The following is a 16,860-nucleotide window of genomic DNA, read 5'->3' as shown; positions in this document are numbered from 1 at the left end:
GAGACAGGGTTTCTCTGTGTAGCTCTGGCTGTCCTGGAACTCGCTTTGTAGACCAGGCTGGCCTCGAACTCAGGAATCCACTTGCCTCTGCCTCCCAAGTACTGGGATTAAAGGCGTGCGCCACTACCGCCCGGCCTTGTGTGGGTTTTTTAAAAAAAAATTTATTTTGAGACAATGTCTTACTACTTAGTTTTAGCTGGCTCGGAGCTCCCTATGTAGACTGATCTGGCTTGGGACTTGTGGGCTATCCTCCTGCCTTTGCCTCCTTGGTGTTGGGATTACAGGTGTGGAATACCACATTTACTTTATTTATTTATTTATTTATTTATTTATTTATTTAATGTATTTTGTCTGGTGCTGACGTGCACACCAAACTTAACAGAAACGGCTCCTTTAACTATATGCTGACTCTGTTTACAGAGGAGGACAGGGGGCTGTGTTAGGTAGCCCAGTGAGGGCTGCCTAGCAGTCCTCTGTGTCATCACAGCCCCCTTCCCCTGCTTGGCTGCCTCCCTCAAGATCCCTGATGGTCGTGCACAGGCTGGGGTGGTTTGTTTTAGGGAAACACTCAATTTGTACAGGTTCACTTAAAAGGATGAATGAGAGGTGTGACCTGACCTTTTGTAACACTAAGGAAAAGTAAACTTTGGGGACCTTCTGTTGAGTAACCTGGGCAGAGCCCCACTGGTGGCAGGCATTGCCACCTCTCCCTGGAACAGGCAAGGAGACAGTAGATGAGTTCCTGGGCTCTGGGGGAGAGTGGGGAGGTGGCTGGCTTTGTAGAGGGCATAGACTGTGCTGCCCTGGGGGCTGGAACCTGGCCAGGAAGGTCTAGGGTCTTGGCCATGTTGTCCTCTGCCTGTCACATGCCAAGTACCAGGTGCCACGGGTACAGAAAAGCATGGGCTGTGGAGCTTGGGTGAGTTATTAAGCTTTTGTAAAATGGGGTGAATGTTGGTATCTTCCCCAAGAATTTTTTTTTTTTTTTTGCCTTGATTAAACAAAAATAACATGGCTGAGCTCAGGTGCTAGTGTTCACCTGTAATCTCTCCTTTGGAGGGCTGAATGAGAGGACTGTGGGCTTAAGGCCACGCTGGAAAACATAGTAAGACCTTGTCCCAAGAAATCAAACCAAACCAAACCAAACCAAACCAAACCAAACCAAACCAAACCAAACCAAACCAAACCAAAAAACCCTAAAAAGAAAAGTCAAAAGTCAACAACAAAAGAATGTGGAGTATTGATTCCCAGAATGCAGCAGTAAGTATTGTTTAATACTTTTGGCACTTATATGTATTCCCAGGGGGTTATTTATCCTCTGGAGTGGCTGTGCTGTCCCAGGTATGTGGGAGATTGCTCAGTTCCTTGGCTTCAATCCCACAGGCCTCCTGTCTACTGATATAGACAGAGACCACCTGCTGTCTTGTTCGGCCATCTCAGCATCTTAGTGATGGGTATTTTCTAGACGACAGCATCGGTTGTCCTGTCAGGGTTAACCAAGGTTGAAAATGTCCAGTGTCCAGAGCTGCATCCTAATTGTGACCTTGGCAGTTAGCATTTGTGGAGGCAGTTTGAGTACAGTTTGTAGCACAACTCGTGTCTCACCTGAGCCCTGCCTTCCTTTTCCTGGCGGGGAAGAAAAGGCTGCAGTAATAGTGGAGAAGCTAGAGGGGAGGTTTGAACTCAGTTCAGCATCTCTTTATCCACCTTTGCTGTGCCTCTGGAGAGCATTGGGTAGCTGGTGCATCAAGGTATTCATTCAGTTTCAGGTGATGGTCAGGAGTGTGTGGCAAGGACCCAGGGTAAGAGGTGTGGGTGCTTCGTGGAAAGAGGTGCCCAGGAGGGAGTAGTGTGGGGTCTGGGTTAGTCAGGGAAGCTTTGGGTCTCCAGCTGGGATGGTGCAGAGGGCTTAGTGACATAGCCTTTGTCACTAAGGGACTCTTTGAAAGGTGGACTTTCACTGAGCCCTTGATATGTGTTAGGCTCAGGCCCCGGGCACTCTGAGCATCCACATGAGAAGAGTTATTTGGACGGAGGTTAGGAACACAGGTTCTGATGTGTGGTTGTCTGTGTTTGAGGCCCAGCACTGGCACTTCTCGGCTTGTGGTGTGATCCCTATATAATCTGGGGCCTCAACTTCCTGATGTGTAACACAGGAATAATGGTAATTGTGATAGGGTTTACATGAGCTAACGTGGGGTACTCAGAAGGGTCTTGGGGATAGAAGCTATATGCGTGTGCTGGCTCTTTATTAGCACCAGGATATCGTCAATCCAAGGGATATGTTTTGTCTGCATTGGTTGCTGCTATCTGGGTGCTCCCAGAAACTTCTGGTACATACATAGCAAGCAAGCATCAGGTTAATGATTCACAGCACCACTGGTGTGCCCAAGGAGCCATGAGCCTGGGCTAGAAGGGTCACAGCTGTGTCACAAACTAGAAGACACCATGCAAGTAATTTGATAAGGGGGACCTGGATAATTTGGCAGAGGGGCAGGTCAGGGGAAACTTGGGATTCTGGGCAAGCCTCCAGCTTGGTCTTGAAAAACATGAAGGGGCTTATTGGAGTCTTGAGTGATAGAGGAAGAGGATGGAGCTTGGGCAGAGTCACAGGAAGCATGTCACACTGGCGGCAGCGGGAGAGCGCGGGCTGCAGAGTGAGTCCCTTAGAGAACCTTAGTCCTGTGGGTCTTGCACGCGAGACTCCACCTGGCAGGTGAGGGCTGGCCTCCGAAGCTGGTAACAGGTAACACATACCTTGGTTGGCAGCACGTTTGTCTTAAAAATAGAAGGGACAGAGATAGAGGGATGGTGTGCTTGTCCTAGGTATGGCCTAGTTAGAACCTGACCCCTGGCAACATCAGCTGTCCTCACCTTCATTCACAGGCCAGCAACTTCCTCTCACTACTGAGGACTACCTCCTGCCCGTCCCTCCTCCCAGGACTCAGCAGAGGGGTGGACTGAGTCCCCAGGTAGTCATCCCTCATCTGTGTGTGTGTGTGTGTGTGTGTGTGTGTGTGTGTGTGTGTGTAGGGGGGTGCTGTCTGCTACACTCAGTGAGTTGTAGGGCCTTATATATATTCCTATGGTGGTCACAGACAGCCCTATCTGTGCTTTTGTGTGTTTAGTGTCTAGGTGATTCAAACATCTAGGGTGTAAGAGACAGAAAGTGCACCCAGAGTTCATAAGTAACAACAACACTTTATTCAGTGAATCATACAGGGCAGGAAGGAATGTGCCATCAAAGAGACAGCTGGCCATGGAGTGAGGCTCAAGGCTCCAGCATGTAGCCTCATTTATGGGGTCTAGAGGAAGAAAGTGGTTACTAGGGACGTAGTTTGATTCTGTCTGTCTGTCTCTGTCTCTCAAGATGTTGAATCCTAGGCCTTCCGGGACCGTGTATGAGTTCGCTGTCAGCAGAGCTTATCAAACACAGGGAGGAGGCTGCAGATAGTAAACACCCTCTGATGCTCTTCTGGTCAGAGTCCCTGAGTGTCAGTATCCCTCTCCTGTGTGGGCTGTGGCTTCTACAGGGTCCTCACGAAAGGGTTTAGAGCATCTCTAGCATTCCTAGAGTAGCCAGATTTTTTTAGCAGGGAACATGTTAGGCTAGAGCCAGAGTCAGAAGTTTTGGCTTTGAGTCATTGCCTCTTGTGGCTGTATAACATCTTGAAAAGCCAGAGTGACCAGGAAAGATCTTGCGGACCCAGGCCCCAGATAAACCAACCAGTCACAGGTCCACAGCCTGTAAGAGGGCCGGCCGGGTTTAGCTCCGTCCATTCCCTCAGAGCTAGGTTAGAAATGTGTTGGAGTAACTTTTTTATTGTTGTTCTTTGGTTTTGTTGTTCGTAGACCTGGTCTCGCACAGCTCAGACTGGTCTCACACTCACTACTGACCCGGGTCTGCGCTTGTGCTCCTTCCTCAGTGGCCCCTCTGTGTTTACTCCTGACTTTTCAGTAGGTGAAGGGCCAAGGCCAGTGGAGGGAAGGAGGGAGGCTGGAGTCACTGGTGCTAGGGTTGGGGAGGGAGACACCAGAAAGCCTTTACTAAGGAATTGTGTCTCAAAACCTTGTCATGCAGGGAAGAGGACAAAGGCTATCACAGAATCAAAGGTCTAGGAAGTGCAGGGGTCACGGGGTAGAATAATCTGGGGAGAGAAGGCCCTGGAATACAGAACTTTCTGAAGACTGGAGAGCCCCCTCCGTTTCCCATCTAGTGCTGTGTCTCAGCAGCTAAAGGAGGTCCGTCCAAGTTACTAGAGTGTTCCTGTCAGACTTGAGTCATAAACAGGCCGAGAAGTTCCTGGAGGCTGTTTTGCATTCTCTTCATTCTTCAGACTAATCTGAAAGCCAGAAAGGGGCAGGTGGCTTTTCAGCAGGGCTGGATCCAGCCCAGTTAGAACCTAGCCATGGCCTTAGCCTGGGCTGTTTGTACCACACCCATTTATAAGGAAACCCCTGTCCAGGCCTGGTCTGCCCCTGGTCAGCTCCGCCCCATCATTCAGTCTTAGGCGGAAAAGGTAGAGGAAGCTACAGTTTTGTTTACCAAAGGGGCTGGTTGGGTAGGTCTGCTTTGCAAGGTTAAAGGCCATTGGGGAAACCAAGGTTTCTCTGCGGGCTCCTGATGGTGGGTAGGTGGAGGTGGGTGGAGGTAGGTGGAGGTGGGTGGAGGTGGGTGGAGGTAGGTGGAGGTGGGTGGAGGCAGGCCTGAGCCAGCCACCAGCTGGGAACTTTTGCCTGAGATGACTGACTGTCTGGTGTGGTGCCCGAGGTTTTTCCAAGGCATGGTTCTTGAGCACCGAGGGCTGAGCAGTTTCCGGCTCTCACATTCTTTTTCTGGGGAGTAGGGCCAGGAGAGATTAGGGCAGACACAGGAGGCCTGTAAGTTTTCCATTTGGGGCAATTAATTTGATGGATTGCAAATCAGCTCCCGACTTCCTCGTGCTCCTCCCTGGGACTGAGCAGCGGGACTGAGAGTGCCTTCCTGTCCCCTGGCACCTGTGTCACCTGCTGGTGGCCTCAACTTGGTTCAAATTTGAGCACACAGTAGGTGCTTTCTGAAAGCCTTGAGTATCTGATGAGAGCCTTTCTAGAAAGCTGTTAGCTGAGGAACTCCCAGTGGCCACACCATTCATAGGTACAACTGAACCTCTGCCACGAGCTAATCTGCTCAAGGTCACTCATGTCACTGGTGACAGCTGGGACTGCAGCCAGGTTTTCTACACTGCACTTGCCTAGTGTGCTCAAAGGAAAGGCGATGCACGAGGCACACGGCGAAGGACTCCTGTGGGTTGTCCTGATCACCCCGTGCCTTGGGTCGGAGGTTCCTGTCAGCGTCGTCCCCTGGTGGTTTCGAAGCCTCCTACAAGGGTGTTAAGGGTCACTTTGCTGTGCTCCCGTGCCGTGCTCCCCTGGGCACTGCAATGGTGCTCAGAACTGACTTGCTTTGTAGGACACCTTTGTAGTTGTGCTTCTCCTTCTCCTGGCTTAATCTTGTGTGTTAAGGTTTTGGCCTTCCCACACATCTGTAAGTACGAAGGGTTTTACAGAAAGCCGTGTGTAAAGCAATCTCAGTGTAAGGACATACCAGGTGTCTAGGGGTGGCTAGCTTATTCAGTGCTCCTGCTGTGTGGCAGCTTTGGGCGGGTTTTTTATGATAGACTAGGCTTCTACCCTAGGAACCCATTCTTCTTAGAATCAATTTCTCTCCCCCCCTACCCCCTACTAGAGTCTCATTATGTAACTAACCCTGGCTGGCTAGGAACTTGTCTATATAGACCATGTTAGTTTCAAACTCACAGAAATCTGCCTGTCTCTCCTCTCCTTTTTTAAGTACTAGGATTAAAGGTGTACACCACTCATCCAACTAGAATTAATTTTGGCTAACATATAAATAAGTAGGTTCGGTTGTTGCTTTGGTGCGGGGGGAGGGGGGAAATTTTTTGTGTATCTCAGCCTTAACCTTCAGCTTCTTTCTACCTCCTCAATGTAGGGTTACAAGTGCATACCAACACAGCAGTTTATGTGGTGCTAGGACTCAAACCCAGGGTATATGACTGGGCAAGCCACCATAACACTTTCATGTAAATAGGTCCTTATACTTTGTGTCCCTGCCCCTCCCTGAGTTTCAGTTTCCATTTGTAATCAGCTGATTGAGCATTATTGATTTCCTGAGGCTGCCAGGCATTGTTGCAGAGGCCAGGCTGGACTGTGTACATAAGCCACAAACTCTCTGCTCCTTGAACATACTTTGCAGTGGACAGAAAGATGTACCTTTGGAGGACTGCAAATGTGTGAGGTCTGGGCTGGGGAGTCAGGAGGGTGGGGTGTCGGGGGAGGCATCTGAGTTGAGATCTCATCAAGGTATGTGACATCTAGGCAGAAGGTCCCCTGAGGCGAGAACAGCAAGTTCAGAAGCCAGGGGTCTGGAGTGGGCCTGGCTTGTCCGGAGGAGCAGAAGGAGGTCAGGCTGGGCTGAGAGTGCAGGAGGTGTGGGGGTGAGGGATTTGGCCTTCGCCCAGGGTTGGGGTTTGGGGGAGCTATCCTAGGCTTTTGGACAGAGGAATGTCATTTGCTTTAGAAGGCTGATTTGCTGGTTGTGTGTGGGATAAACAGACCGCCCCAAGCCCATGTAGGTAGTGTGTTTAATACAGTACCCAGCATGGAATGCACCTCCATCTTGGACTCGGGTTCTTCACAAGAACTCTATCATCAAAATTGGCCTGGGTGACTGCTGCTGTCAGCCCGTTGTCTTCTGCCTCCTGTGACGACAGCATTGGGATGTCCTTTCCCTGAGGAGGAACCAGTGGGACCTAGGCTTGGGAGTGACAAGAGAACTGACAACTCATTCTTTGGCTATTCTTTGCCCAGTTGGCCCTGTAGTTGTGGTGGTGTTCGAATGGAGTCATGGAAAGGGTGCTTGCTTCTACAGACCTGGCAGATCCGACTCTGACCATGTAGCGCAGACCACCCAAGTAATGCCAAGTTGGCTGCCCATGGAGCTTCTGTATCTAAAGCTCTTCTCCCCATTCTGGTTGCCCATGATTTTGAGAGAGGCTAGAACTGGGCCTCTGCACCTTCTTCCCCCTCTTTGCCTTTCTCTCTACAACCTCAGGCCTTTATGGAAAGACCTCAGGTGTCCTTTGACTCCTGGTTGTCGCTTATCAGGTGGAGACACCTTTGGCAGCAGAACTGGTATTCACCTCCGCTGGGTCTCTTTGGATGGCAGGAAGCATTCTCTATTTGTTAGTGTCCCAGTATCATTGGCAGGAAATTCCACTTTGGCTCTGAGATCATCATTGCCTTTAGTTATTTTTTGAAGGTGTGTTTCACCACATCCAGGCACTTTTTGGGTTTTAATTAATTAGTTAACTAATTAATTTTATGTATCTTGTCTGCATGTATGTCTATATACCATGTACATGCACAACTTGCAGAGGTCAGAAGAGGGCGTGGACTGGGATTGCCATTATAACTGTTAGCAGTGGGGAATAGGTCCTTTGGAAGAGCAGTCAGAGCTCTTAACCACTGAGCAATCCCACCGCATCCCCTGCTTTTAGATCTGAAACAGCCGCTCATCATCTTCTCCTACCCATTTATTTAACCCCGCCTCCTTTAGGGAAGAGTTTCCCAAGAGCCTTTGTTTAGTTCTTGCTGTTACTTGGAGTAATCCCCTAGGTGGGAGGCATCTTCTCGGGGTACAGAAGGCTCCAAAGAGGTCTTAGAACCAGGAGGCGATAACACATCTTTCAATGATGCAGAATCCTGCAGTTCAAGGTGGTTGCCCATCACTGGACAGTTGAGCTTAGACTTGTGCCTATGTGTGGTGTAGGGACAGAAAGGGTGAGGCTGTGAACTAACAGGTGGCCCAGAGCACACAGGCTCCCTCTTCAGCCCTGTGTGTCTGAGGTCAGCAGGCTGCCTGGGCTGCAGGTTTTAGAGCTCGTTTGTTTGGGCCCAGCTACCATGAGTTTCCCCCATAAAGAGCTCCGTTTGGGTTTGCACATCCCACCCTCCACCCCATCTTTCCTGCCTACTCTGGATGGGGTTACTGATTAAGTTTGTCCTGGGAGCCTGTGCACATAGAGCGGTGTGTTGGATGTGGACACTCTATTTCTGGGCCCAGTGAGGTGTAAGCAGAGCTCCGGGCCCTTGCATCTGGAGCTCCCTCTTCCTGGGTTCTGTGGTCCTGGCTGGCTGGTCTTCTGCTGGTCAGTCGCTTGGACACACAAGCCTGTCTCTGCCCTGCAGGTTGTTTGATTTAGGCAGAGAGTCTGCAATGATAGGAACCTGGACTTGAGCCCTTGACCAAACATTCCAAATTCTTTGGACATAAAGATTTTCTGAAGGGGCTTGGGGCCCTTCCAAGGCTTCCCAGTTTCTGTTTATACCCCATGCAGATTTGGGTTTGGAACGGATTTTCCCGTATTCCCTAGAGCCCTTTCCCAGTCTCCCGAGGGACCTGGTTAGGTCGTTGGGACTCTTTTTTAACCCAGCCTCACCCACTGGCTCATGGAGCATCCTCCTGGCAGCCCCTGCCCTTCCCCAGTGCCATGATGGTGAAAGGCTGAGGGTGGAGTGGGGCCTTTTGTTTTGTTTTTAAATAAGGGCAACGTGGGTAAACAGAGCAGCGTTTCTGGTGCCGTCAGAGAGGGCCAGGACCCCACATTCCGGCTCCATGACAACAGGCTGTGGGCAGCGGCCGTTGAGATGGACAATGGTGGCTCTGTTGAAAGGCTGAGGCTGGGCTCTGAACGAGTGCATTTTAATTGAGCACTTTCCACCCTGAGATCTGTGGGGATCTGGTGGCCCACGCCTCGCCCAGTCATTTTGTCTTTGCAGCTTCAGAACCAAGTTATTGCAGCCCCTTGTTCCCTTTTCAGCCTGGGCTGGTTTGTTCCACAATGGTAGGAGAAAGGTTGGAATAAGGGCCAAAAGGGTCTGGTGACATCCTTATAACCTGGGTGGTTTGAAAGATAAACTGACTAGGTTAGGATCCTGGTGGTGGTGTTTCTCAGCTAAACCCTGTGCCTCAGTTTCCTCGTTAGCAACTTTTGTGGAATGCTATGTCTCACTTGGGCTAGGGACATAGCTCAGCTATTAAAGTGCATGTCACGAAGGCACAAGGGCCCAAGTTTGATCCCCTGGAATTTAAATGAAAAAAGCAGGGTGCTCTGGGGTATATGCTTGTAGTCCCAACACCGAGCTGGCAGAGGTAGTTAAATCTCTCGGGTTTGCTTTTCTACCTAGCAGAACTGATGAACCTTGGGTTCAGTGAGAGACCTTGTATCAAAAAATGAGATAGAGCCGGGCGTGGTGGTGCACGCCTTTAATCCCAGCACCCGGGAGGCAGAGGCAGACAGGTTTCTGAGTTCGAGGCCAGTCTGGTCTACAAAGTGAGTTCCAGGACAGCCAGGGCTATACAGAGAAACCCTGTCTCAAAAAACCCAAAAAAAAAAAAAAAAAAAAAAAAAGGTAGAGAATCCGAAGAAGATGTGTGACATTGAGGCTCAGCCTTTATGTGCACACAAATGTGTGCCTGTGCCGTTATCCCCCTCGGGATTATTATGAGGGTGAAAGAGTTTAACGGAAAGGCCTGAGGATGGCTCCATGGCTACCTTTCTTTTTGCCTTATGCAGTTTTAGCATCTGTCGAGATCACCATGGATGTTTCATTAACCTCCAGAGCTCCTAGGACCAGCACAACATTCCTACCAGAATGCAAATCTAATTTCATTCTTTCCTTGGCTCAGGTGGTTTCAGTGGATCTCATTGACCCCTCTGCAGAAGGAGAACTCCTTTTTGTTAAAGGCCCACTGCGTGCCGAGCACATGAAACTTTCGTCTGATGAAGGCCTGCGTATTCAGTTCTCTCATTTAGAGACTTGTTGATTTTTCTTCCTCATTGTCCTAGGCGGCTCAAACCAACTAAGAACACGCGTGTCTCGAAGAACAGCCTTTCCCACGGTCAAGCTCAGCATGCCTTCTGCCAGACATGTCCCCTTACCACCATCTCCATGGGATTCATCTGTACAAAAGCACACTTGCCACTAGTCTGTGAAATTAAACCTTTGCATCCTGTCTGCACTGTGCTCTGTGGCCCTTAGACGTGCTTAAGGGTAGTGGGCCCCAAGTCAGTCGAGCTCCTGTGCATGACGACCCGTGTCTGGCTTCTGGGAAAGCCCCACAGACACAAGCTGCTCTTGACACCCTGGGTCTTCCTAAAGACCAAGAACGTTTCTGTTTGGATTCTCTCTTGAAGCTTAACTGGACCAAGTTTCTTTAGAGGATCCAGTGCTTAGGATGTTCAGGGTGTGAGGGAGGTCTGGCATAGGTCCTTGGTCCTGCCCTTTCTGTGGTGACTGGTGCTGCTATGTTTCATCACCACGTTTGGCTCCTCCCACTGTTTATATCCACCTCTGGGGGCATCCCTTATAGGGACAGACCCAGGGCAGGAGATGTGGGGATATGGTCTGTGTGCACATACCTGCTTGCTGCTGAAGGTCTTGCCTGTCTGTGAGCGGGCTGCTAAGTATCCAAATGAGGGGAATCACTTCCATACCAAACAGAGCCTCTGCTCAGGAAATAGGTTCTTTGTATTACTGCTTTCACGGGGCCAAATTCTCAAAGATTATCTTGAAAGTGTCTCTCATTGGAAATGACAGCCACGGTGAGGAGCCTTAGAAAGGTAAAGGGGAGTGTGGGAGAATGGCCCGGGAGCCGTGAGAATGCGTGGTTCCTGCCACCTCGGCTCTGATCCCAAGAGAGCTGGGCATCCATCACCCGTGCTGTTAACAGCTAACTGAGAAATCTACTACCTCTGCCTCCCAAGTGCTAGGATTAAAGGCATGTGCTACCCCTGCCTGGCTGGGTCTCACTTGTGACGTGGAGGACTCGTCTAGCTGTAGCTACCTCTCATGGGTGATGTCAGGTGGGAAGGAGCAGACATCCTGGAAGTCTTGTCTTTATTTCGTCAGTCAACCTTTGCTACATACACTGGATTCCATGGCTGTGTATCTAAAGGTGACTAGAACATGGTCTCTTGTCCTGGAGCCCAGGGATGGCAGTGGGAGAGGGTGGAGTGAGTGGGCAGAAGCTCCCACCGCACGCTGGTAAGTGTTGAAGCGGATGCATGAAGAAGGGTTGTGGTACTTAGCTCTGAGAGGTCAGTGCAGCATCCCAGAGGAGGTGACCCTCAAGTAAATAAGAATGGGGGTGGGGAGCTCTGGCAAGCAGTCTCAGCACTGTGGAAAGCTAATGAGGGCCTGGGGTTGTGGGCCACGTGGGAAAGAGGCTGCCCTGGGACCATGTGATGAGTGGAACAGTAACTAAGGCCCTGAAGCACATGGTGGCGCACTGAAAATGTTATTCTGATGGCTGCAAGGAGGGAGAACCAGACAATGGCAGGGAGACCTGCTAGACAGCTGTTAATGAGGCTGTGTGTGTGTGTGTGTCTTTTAAAGATGTATTTATTTTATTTTATGTGTATTAGTGTTTTGCCTATGTGTATGTGTGTATGTATATCATGCATATTCCTGGTACCCAGAGAGGTCAGAAGAGGTCTCAGTTATAGACACTATACTAGAACTGTAGTGACAAGCAGTTGTGAGTCCCTTATGTGTGTGCTGGAAATTGAACCCAGATGCCCTATAAGAGCAGCCTGTGCTTTTTACCACCAACATATCTCTCTCTCTCTTTCTCTCTCTCTCTTCTTTCCTTCCTTCCTTCCTTCCTTCCTTCCTTCCTTCCTTCCTCCCTCCCTCCCTCCCTCCCTCCCCTCCCCTCCCCTCCCCTCCCCTCCCCTTCTCTCTCTCTCTCCCTCCCCTTCTCCCTGTTCCCCCTCTCCCCCCTTCCTCCTCTTCTCCCTCTCCTTCTCTTTCCCCCGCCCCCGCCCCCCTCCCTCTCCTCTTTCTTTTTGTTTTTTTGAGACAGTTTCTCTGTGTTGTCCTGTCTGCCGTGGAACTCACTCTGTAGACCAGGCTGACCTTGAACTCACAAAGATCCATCTGCTTCTGAATGCTGGTATCAAAGGTGTTCACCATCACACCTGGCTCCAATTCATCTTTCTAATCTCATAGGTTTTAGTTTTGTTTTGAGACAGATTTTGCTAACCAAGACTTGTCCAGAATTTGCAGTATCTCTACCTTAGTTTCCCAAATGCTGGGATTTCAGGTATTTGCCACCACACTTGAATATCTAAATGAAACACCACACTGGCCTGGCGTGAGGTCAGGGCATGTGTAGAAGAGAGGGTGGTGTAGGTGTACATATGTGTGTAAGTATGTGCACGTGTATGTGGAGGCTAGAGAACAGTCTCAGGTGTCGTTCCTCTTCCAAACAAGGTGCAGCTCACTTAATTTTTAAATTTTTTCTTAATTATTTGTTTTGAGACAGGGTCTCTTACTGCCTTGGAACTTACAAAATAGGCTAGACTGGTTGGCCAGTAAACTTCAGGCATCTGCCTGTCTTTGCCTCTTTAATGCTGGGTACACGCCACCTGCCTATTTTAATTTTAATGTGAGTTTTGTGGGTCAAACTCAGGCCCTATGCTTTCTTTTTCTTTCTTTCTTTTTTTTGGGGGGGGGGGGTTCAAGACAGGATTTCTCTGTGTAGCCCTGGCTGTCCTGGAACGCACTCTGTAGACCAGGCTGGCCTCGAACTCAGAAATCCGCCTGCCTCTTCCTCCCAAGTGCTGGGATTAAAGGCGTGCGCCACCACGTCTGGCTGCCCTATGCTTTCAAGACGAAGACTTTACCAAGTATTTCCCCAGCCTGATGTAACTTTCTGCCTCTGATTGTGGTAGCAACTGCTTTATGTCTGACCTCTGTGAATAGTGTTGGGGCCTCTTTCATTCCGCCTTCCCTGGTTTTCTTTAAGCAACAGGGATAGGTGGCCGTTAGTTAGTTAATGCCCGATTTAATTGGGAGCTGTGAAGGGATGGCCTGTCCCAGCATTCGATGATACTGAGCTTTAGGTTGACTTTGCTTCCCCTCTTGCAAACAGTCAATGTGCCTGGCCCATAAAGAGGCCTTTAAGCGGCAGCAGCGATAACAAAGACTTCTTCTAAAGACCTGCTTGAGTGGGGCAGGAGTGAAGTCGGGCTTTGTTTTCTTCTGCCTTAGGGAGCCAACTGGCAGCCAGGGGATGAGGTGTGCCTGCTGTCCAACCGGTTTTCCATTTTTTGGTGTGCAACGATCAAGCCTGGGGGCTTTGGTGGGTGGCAGAGGGAGAGGAAGGCTTTCCTTCGTGCGTGCTGGAGGCTGGGCCCCTTGCCTTATCTCCATTCATCTTTGGGAGATGAAGAAATATGCTGCTGCAAATGGTGGAGCCAAGATCTCTCCTCAGATCTGTGTGCTTTCTGACAGCGGCCAGCCATCCTAGAGCAGGGGCTGCTCCACCCCCGCAGTGAGGGCTTGATCTGGGCACAGAGGGCATCAGATATTCCTTCATATCTGCTGTGTGCACTGTGTGATAGCAGGTCCCGAGGGGACACAGAGACGAGGCCGGGATGACACCTTGTTTGTGTGCTCAACCATCTTGTTGAAGTCACTTGTTTTTTCTGGAGAGCTAGGGCAGGGCGTGGGGACACAGAGAATAGGAGGTGGAGGCCATCAGTGGAGCAGCTGGTGGGACCTAGGTGTGTTGGGAAGGCTTCATCAAGGTGGGGGATAAACAGTGGTATGGAGACGCGAAGTGTAGATGAACGTGGGGTTCTTGGAGGTGAAGCTTGGACACATGGAGGCCTTGTATACTGACTGAAGAGGTCTACCAAGTTCTCTGGGAGACAGGGAGCTGTTGGGTGCTTTTGTAGAGTTGACACAGTAGCCAGCAGTCTCCAGGTGACATGTCTGGAAGCTGAACAGAGGAAGTGGGCTAGGATGGTTACTCTCCTGTGATAGTGGGGATGGGAAGACAAGCTGGCTGAGCTGGGCTGGAGAAGCTCAAGTCTTGTCTTGGGTAAGCAATGGTCCTGACCATAGTAAAAGGAACAAATGGCCATGTGCATGTTCCGTCATGGGTGTAATGGTCCACTGCTGTGTCCTTGTTTTAAAGGATGTTGGTGGATGTGTATATATGCTTTGGTGTAACTATCCACTCACTACCCAGATAATGACCATCGACTGTGACATTGGAGCCAAGTGCATGCCAGGCACAAAGCTCTTCCTTGGTGTTTGCTTTGAAAACAGTGTCCTCTAAGACACTGGACAGGAAAAGCACGTGAGCTGCTCTGAGAGAGCAGTTTGCTACCTCCAAGTGTAACGGAAGTGCTGCTTCCTCCTAAGATGGGATCTTAGAGAGAGAAGGCTCTGGACTAATGAGCTGGACAGAGGCATGGCGGTTAGACGACATCTACTCCAACCCACTTAGCTTAGAGGCATGAAGAATGGGTGCTGGATGAACTGGGGCGTTCCTCGCAGCTGTTCCTCATGTTTTCTGAGGTCTCCATGCTTCTAGCCTGTTCCATGCCTTGTTGGCCTTGCTGTGTGGCTGAACCAGCCTGTCCTGACTGCTTGCCATCTTGGCTAGGAGAAAGGTGGGAGAGAGAGGGCTCAGTGGGCAGAAGTGGGGTTTGGTTGGTAGAGTTCTTGCCCAGCACATACAAAGCCCTGGATGATCCATCCTGGCGCACAGAAGATGGTGGAAGCATGGCCGTTCAGGGCTACACAATGAATGTGAGGTCAGTCGGGGTTACATAAGACCTTGTCCCAAAGCAGGGGTGGGGTGAGGCTGGGGTTGTGGGATAGAAAAGGGTAGATGGCTAACAAGCAATATGGAGGAACCTGGCAAAGACCCCATAGTAGGGGTTCAATGCAGTCTTTGTCAGCCCCTCAATGGTAGTAGCTGTCTTATAGGGCTTATGTTATGAGCCCTATAAGGCTTAGGTTATGAGGGGTAAGGTATTGCTACTTTCAGAGGTTTTCCTTTGGGTCCTCTGCTCTGGCTAAGCATCCATGGTATGGCTGCAGTTTCAGGTCCTTGGTGAGTGCCTGGGTTTTCAGGAGTGGCAGTGAGGCAGGCAGTAGGAGGTGCCTGCTGGACTGAACTGTGAATGAAATGGGTCCTAGTGTGGAGACCTAACAGGGCTTGCCAGCTGGAGGAAGGCCATGGCTCTGGCTGGAAGCTGGGAAGATAGAGAAATTGGATCTTTACTCAAAACATTTTTTTTTTAAACAAGAGTGTGTTATAAGGTTATTCATGTTTCTTGTAAATTAGGCAGTGTAGATAAGCAATAAGGAGAGAAAAAAAAACCCTTGTAATTCTGTTAACTCAGAATCACTGTGGATTCAGATTTTGTTTTGTGTGTGTGTGTGTGTGTGTGTGTGTGTTTGGGCTTTTGGCTTTTTAGGTAGCATTCTACTCTATAGCCCAGGCTTGCCTACAGCTCACTATGTAGCTTAGGCTGGCCTCAAACTTGTGATACTTCCATCTTAACCTATCAAATGCCAGCATGATAGATGTGAGCCACCATGCCTGGTTTGCTGTTGACATTTTGTTGTGTCTAGATGTGTGTATAAGTGGGCGTGTGTCAAGAAGAGTAGGACAGCACAACGTATTGTCATGTATTCCTCACTTAAGTATAAGACACATTTTGTCATTTAATACTGTGCCATCAGTTTTAATAGCAGCACATTTGTTCACTGTGTAGTTGTACCATGGCTTACCTGGCTGTGTTGGAGATGACCTGAGGAAGGAGCTGGAAAGCACACTTCATTGCAGTAGCAATGTGTATCATGCAGTAACATGTATATCACACTGTGATACATGCTTATGCTGAGTGAAACAACCCCAAAGCTTATATATTGCTCCTTTTCTTTTGAGACAGTGTTGCTCTATGTAGTCCTGGCTTGCCTGGAGCCCACTAGGTAGACCAGTCTGGCTTCCAGCTCACAGAGATTCTCCTGCCTCTGCCTCCCCAGTGCTGAGGTTAAAGGTGTTTTCCACCATGTCCAGCTCAGAAACTAGGCTCACTGTGTAGCCCTAGCTCGTCTTGGACTCACTTTGTAGATTAGGCTGGTCTGAACTTGTGGTGATCCTCCTGCCTCTATTTTCCCAGTGCTGGGACTATAGGTGTGCATGAGTCATCACACCCAGCCACTGAGCTAGTTTTTAACTTCAGTCTAAAATGTCATCTACAAACAGGTGTAAATAAATGCTTACTTAAGTCAGATGTGGAACCTCATGCCTGCTATCCCAACACATGGGAGACTGCCGCAGGGGAATTGTCAATAGTTCAAAGCAAATCTAGGTGACATAATGAGTTCCAGGCTAGCCTGCTCTATAGAGAAAGACACTGTCCCAGAAGCCCCTCCCCTCCCTCCATGTTCACCAGCTTTTCTCACCATCAGAAGGATGTCATGGTAAGGAGGGAACTGTAGGCAGCCCTGGTGGAAAGCGGTCCCTGAAATAAGCAGGAGTGTCCCAGGACATCAGATAGTGACCGAGAAGGCTTGGGATGGGCCCTAAGGAGTGGGAGAAATAGGGGACTTTACTAAGGCTGAGCAGGGCCTTGCTTTTTAATACAGTGGATGGGAAGACTGGTGTCCTGTAATGAGGCAAGGTGGACACTGGGCCTGATTGTGACTGGGAGGCTCCAGCAGAAAGCCTGGGCTTCACTGGGGAAGCAGGTGCCTGGGCTCAGTTTCTGTCCCTAACAGGCATGATTAGAACCGTCTGGTATTTCTGATGCATGGAACGCCTAGGCTTTGCTCTGTGACTGAGTGGGGGTCTCTGATGTTGGGTCCTTGGCTGTAGTTTCTGTTGATATGAATGTTCAGCCATGGTTGAGAGCTCTGTGCTTAGTTCCTACACATGTCCATTGTCCCCTTTATTTTGGGGCTTGGCGTAGCCTATTCCTTCAGAAG

At 49.8% G+C, this 16,860-nt stretch overlaps 1 protein-coding gene and 1 long non-coding RNA gene across 13 annotated transcripts in view; both read left to right on the top strand.

Moving 5' to 3' along the window:
- The window catches only part of Plekha7 (pleckstrin homology domain containing, family A member 7), a 184,899-nt gene that overhangs the window by 16,795 nt on the left and 151,244 nt on the right, over positions 1–16,860 (top strand). The window lies entirely within an intron of this gene.
- Gm44867 lies at positions 111–10,084 on the top strand. 9 transcript variants are annotated; one of them, XR_001778271.1, is made up of 3 exons: positions 111–2,454; positions 2,887–4,520; positions 9,752–10,084. It is a non-coding gene; the product is annotated as a predicted gene 44867 (long non-coding RNA). The 9 variants fall into 9 exon arrangements; XR_001778267.1 differs by lacking the exons at positions 111–2,454; positions 2,887–4,520 and adding exons at positions 4,893–6,298; positions 6,339–8,917; XR_001778269.1 differs by lacking the exon at positions 2,887–4,520.

The sequence above is a fragment of the Mus musculus genome, chromosome 7 (assembly GCF_000001635.26).
Source record: "Mus musculus strain C57BL/6J chromosome 7, GRCm38.p6 C57BL/6J".
In the NCBI taxonomy this organism is placed as follows: Eukaryota; Metazoa; Chordata; class Mammalia; order Rodentia; family Muridae; genus Mus; species Mus musculus.
The sequence above is the reverse complement of the archived record's forward strand: the minus strand, read 5'-3'. Positions and strand labels throughout refer to the sequence as shown.